Source organism: Cupressus sempervirens, chromosome 6 (assembly GCF_028749045.1).
Source record: "Cupressus sempervirens isolate cs-2001-9-10 chromosome 6, ASM2874904v1, whole genome shotgun sequence".
Taxonomy (NCBI): Eukaryota; Viridiplantae; Streptophyta; class Pinopsida; order Cupressales; family Cupressaceae; genus Cupressus; species Cupressus sempervirens.
This window is the reverse complement of record NC_143123.1, coordinates 239,723,678-239,728,943: the sequence shown is the minus strand read 5'-3', so window position 1 is coordinate 239,728,943 and position 5,266 is coordinate 239,723,678. Positions and strand designations below refer to the sequence as shown.

General features: G+C 32.3%; 1 long non-coding RNA gene across 1 annotated transcript; it reads left to right on the top strand.

The window, feature by feature from the left end:
- Positions 1–3,926: 3,926 nt before the first annotated feature.
- Positions 3,927–4,824, top strand: LOC149552141 (uncharacterized). The gene is made up of 2 exons (XR_016352865.1): positions 3,927–4,320; positions 4,430–4,824. It is a non-coding gene; the product is annotated as an uncharacterized LOC149552141 (long non-coding RNA).
- Positions 4,825–5,266: the final 442 nt, after the last annotated feature.

Genomic DNA, 5,266 nt, shown 5'->3' with positions numbered 1-5,266 from the left:
TTGTAAGTCTGAGCAGCAGCTAGTAGATATTTTCACAAAGCCATTAGGCATTGGAAGTTTTGTACACCTAAGAGATTTTCTTGGTGTAGTTGATTTGGATCAGTAGTGATCCTTGTTTGTGGGTCTCAAGACAAAGGGGAGTGTTGGAAATTGAATGTTGAGAGCCTACAAGTTGTCCTCGAGCCCTACACCCATCTACCCTTTCAGTTTGTTTCTTGCAAGCATTCATGGACGACATGCATTTATTTTGGTAGGTGATTTTGAAATTTGAACGTTGAGAGGGAAAATGGAATATGACAAAAGGAATGTATTCTAAATTCATTCATTCAGAGAGTCAGTTTAGTAGAGCAGAGAAGATAGAAGTTACAGAGCAGAGGAAAGCAAAAGGAAAGAGATCAACAGATCCAGTTGGCAAGTGTTTCCCTTGTTCACTCTGTAAGTTTTCTATTGTTGGTTTTGTCCTATTGAAGTAGTGATTGCTCCAATCACCATTTTATGCAGCCATTAGAGTTGCAAGTGTAAAGTTCATTGAAGTTTGGAGTTTTACCAGTTTAGGGTTATTTTAGGGTTTTTTGGTTGAAGCCGAATACTCCTAGATTTTGTAATTTTTTTAATCAAAGTTGAATAGAAAGCAAGCAAGCATACTTGAATCCATTGTTCTTCTCCTATTCATTGCATTTGAGAAGTTTTTTTAGAAGCTTCAAGCTTTGGCTCTCTGGTTTTAATGGTGGAAACATTCACGTTGAAATTTCTCTAAGTTATAATTTTTCCAATTTGAGCTGAGCTCACTCGACATCCATTATTGTTGAGCATTGCCCTTTGTGTGTCGAGCTTACTCGAATTCTTCTTGTGCCAAGCTAACTCGGCACCTACTACCTGTCACTCAGCACCTTCACGTGTCGAGCAAACTGCCACTCAGCTCCTTAAGGTGCCGAGCAAATTGGCACTCGGCAATAGTTAGTGTCGAGCAAAGTTTTTTAAAGTTGTGATTTATTTCTCACAAACCTATTGAAATGTTTATTGTTTAAGATCCTAAAATTTTTACCCACAAAAGTTTACATGTGATACTGGGAAGGAGCAGTGGATTCTTTTTGTATTGACGAGGGAGGGGTGGGGGCTGCTTTATTGCTCTTTTTGAAGATATAATTTGAAGGGATAAGGCTCAAAAGAAAAAAAGATTGGTTTATAAATGGGAGAGGTCTTTTTATGCTGATGTGGAGCCCAAACTTCATCCCTTCACAATGTCTCTTCTCCTTCATCCTAGCTTGGATCTCCTTCGCTTCACTTCATTAGCTTGTTCTTGCTAGCCAAGGGCTATGAGAACTTGGTGGAAGTTGATCTCTCTAGCTACTCCAAAATTTAGGATATAGATACTGATGCTATTTCTTAGGCCAAGAATTTGCAGTCACTGAAAATGGTGAAATGCCAGCAATTTTTAACACACAACTTATCAACATTATTATACAAGCTAATAAATTTTTACAGACAACGCTGATATCATTAACATTCAGAAATAAACAAAAAGTTAGAATAATACAATGAATAAATAAAAATGATTCAGAGAAAGGCCTTAGTACATATAGGTGAATAGAATAATAGAATTCACTTGTGTAATACCCAACTCTAGTTCACTCTGCCTATGTCCAAACATTCCCACCTTCATTCATGGCTTGATATTAAGAAGACACCTCATTATACACATGTGCCCTTGCATAGCATGATAAGGTAGACAGGACACGTACACTACTTTGTCCTTGACATGCAAAAATGTTCAACTATAAAAAAGGCATGTACTTCTTTATAATCATCGACAAGGTATGTGGAATGTTGCAAAGTCTAAGAAAAGTTGATAGTTCATATTAATATTATAATATCATGATATTGTAAACTTTTACAACGTTCTTATTTCTTTAGCATCATCTAAGGAAAATATATGAAAAATGCAAGTATCCATTCAATTATAGATTACTATTCAGGTAGTGAAAGGCCATTCAACTGACCTTAATTCATAATTCTCATGTCTTGATGAATTTACTTGCTTTATACAGAAGGAAAAAATATGAGGACAAATATAAAAGTGCTCGTAAAGGTAGTTAAATTATTTATGTTTGGGCATTCAAGAAATAATTACTGAAACATGATTTTCTTCTTTTTGTACTGAAACCTTAATTTTGATCGGTGGTCTTTTAACATTGAATACAACTGTCAAGGTCATTACATTTTCCTATTATTTCTTGCTACATTGCAATTGTTATATCTATCCCTCAAATTTCGAAGAAAAGACTGGATTAAATACAAATAATGACATGTAGCTATCTAACTGAAATTCTACATCAACCTTTAAATGCTTCTAATGGAGTATTTTGATTTAGCAAGATAATGAAGTTGAGAATTACAGATGTATCCATCTATCTATTCATTCATTCATATGTTGCTCTCTTTCATGATCAAACACCATGATGCTCTTCTCCATCAACCATAGTAACTTTCATCCAACCATCATTAGATGAAATATAAGATCCAAAAAATATTTATCATGAATGCCAATTAGGATAAGTGTATCAATAATTATTATAGTTGACTTTATCTACTGGGGATTTTAAAGGGTACATCATATTTTGATTAAAAATGATTAATTGATAATGCTATTTAGGGCAACACAATAAGATCTATTATGTATGCAAGAGTTAATGAGTGTCATATAATGGCTTCATACTTAGCCGTTAGATTTAGTAGAAATTCATTTTTCATTTAATAAATTTATTATACTATAGAGAATATTTAAATTAATAAAAATATTATATAGTATTTTTATAATAATAATATATAAGAATATTTCTTAATAGATTGTATAATATAAGTATATATAATATTTTTAATTGAATGAAATAAATTAATTTGTAAATTATAATATAAAAATTACAATATTAAAAATCTTTAAAATTATCAAAGTTTCATGTTTTACAGTCTGAGTTAAAATAATATAAATTATATTATTAAAAATATAACTCTTAAAAATTATCATTCCATGAAATTTGGCACATATAGGAGTTAAATGATTCATCCATAGAAAAGTATTTTATAGAAATTATTAAGTTAAAAATCTTGCATCTAACTATGCACAATGTATTGATCTTAAAATTAAATTTAAAAATGATAAATTCAAACTTTTTGAAAGTGAAACATTTAATCACAAGTTAACAAATGAAATGCAAAAGTATCACAATAGTACTTAGCCTATCCACAAGTACTAACAAATGATTATTTCAAAGTGACCTAGCAAACATAGTTCCTATCGCCTCATTACCGAGTTGTTTTAACAACCAAAAAAATTATTGCAATCGATAATGTACTTTTGTACAAATGTCCCAATAATTGTGGGCTATTGGTATCGATAAACTTGCAAAATTGATCTAATTGCTAACTTTTCCCCAATAAATAGACAACTATTGGCTCATAAATAATTTCTAATGAGCTTTTAGTTATTAGAAACAATCATGCTCTTCCCCTATCATATTTAATTTCTTAACTAGGTTCATGAAAGATATTTGCAATTGTAATGTGTGTGATTTGATATAAAGAAAAAGCATCAGTAATTATTGTGGGTAACTTTGGATACCTTAAGTTTCAAAATACTACATTTGATTTCCATAGTTCTAATTAATTATTGTCATGCCTAATATTTACCTAAATGAACATAATGCAACACTAATACAAACCCCCTATTAATTTTCCAAATTCCATATCTAACAAAAATAGCAGATAAATATAACCTTGAATTAATTTTCCAAATTCTATATCTAACAAAAATGGCAAAATGATTTAAATGGTAGATAACTATGGTAGTTCATATCTTTATGAATAAAATACATTTGATATTATTGATATCTCCTTTGCATAATAGAACTTCAATTATCTATATTTCTATTCTATACAATTTTTTAAAATTCTATGCTATCAATTTGAAATTGCCCTTTTAATTTTGCATCTCTTCAATTTTTCTTTTCAAATCCCTTGCACTTTTTTCTGGTACAAGTGCTAGTTACAAAACTTGCTGATGTTGGTTTAGCTAATATACTTCTGCTAGATGTACTATTAGATTTGTTTCTCTAAAACCTAAAGCACCGGTTTTCATTTAACAATAAGATTAGAGCGGGGATCCTCTTGAATGCAACTAAAGCTAGGTATATCAGGTTGAAGCAAATCTGGTTGATGATGGATAGCCATAAGATCATTGCCCTGCTGAAAAGAGCCACCGAGACCAAAGAGATACAACTGGGCAGGCTCATCCACGCACTTCTTATCAAGACCGATTACCAGGTAAAAAGTATACTCGAATGTTTTTCCACGATGAATGATAGTTGTAATAGTTTAGTTTATGTACTCTTAAATGTTTGACAAAATGTCTCATGGATTGGTATGAATGCAGTGTATGCCCAGTTCTGACATTAACCGAAGACCTGCAAACACTTCCAACAGATTCAACAGAGAAGACCAGCGCGAAGTTTCTTCGCCATCGGAACCGGCTTGAAAGCCTGTTCTTGTGTAGCACCTGCCCAAAAAGGTGACCATACTTGTGCGCGTACTGTAAACGTCGGATTAGAAGGCAAGTTTTTTTTCTTTACAAGCGCTGTGGTTAATATGCACGCGAACCGGGGGTATAGGAAGGATGCACGAAATCTGTTTGAGGAAATGCCCGAATCCGTTGAGATGCCATGGACGCCGTAATGACACTCTATATGTAATGTAAAATGTGCATTTATTGAGGACGCTATCTGTTTTTTTTATGATATGAATTTAAATGCTCTGGGGTGTGATTTATAACTGTTTTCTTATGTGTTTTGCCATTTGTCTAGGGCAAGTTATATCTATGGTAAAATGATATTTTGTAAGTGTTATAGGTAATCCTAATGCAAATTAGAGATGCATTTAGTAATCCTGCTTTTGATAGATGTCCTTGATATTTGGATCTTTTGGTTTGCTGTTATGTTGAGGGTTTTGTTGCTGATATGTTTTCAGACAATGTCATCATGATTTTATTAGTTATTTGGGCTTCCAATTAGAAGTTAAATACCTTTCTTTGTTCCTATTTTTCCTTCCTCATTTTTTACACCCTTTGTCACCTCCTTCTCTTCCATCTTGTTAGTGTTGAGATAAATAAAATCATAAAAAAATTCCTCATCTTGAGGATGAAACCCAAACATCGATAGTAATATACTAAAACACCCTTCACGCATGGCATCGTTGAGTTTGGTTGCATCATTTT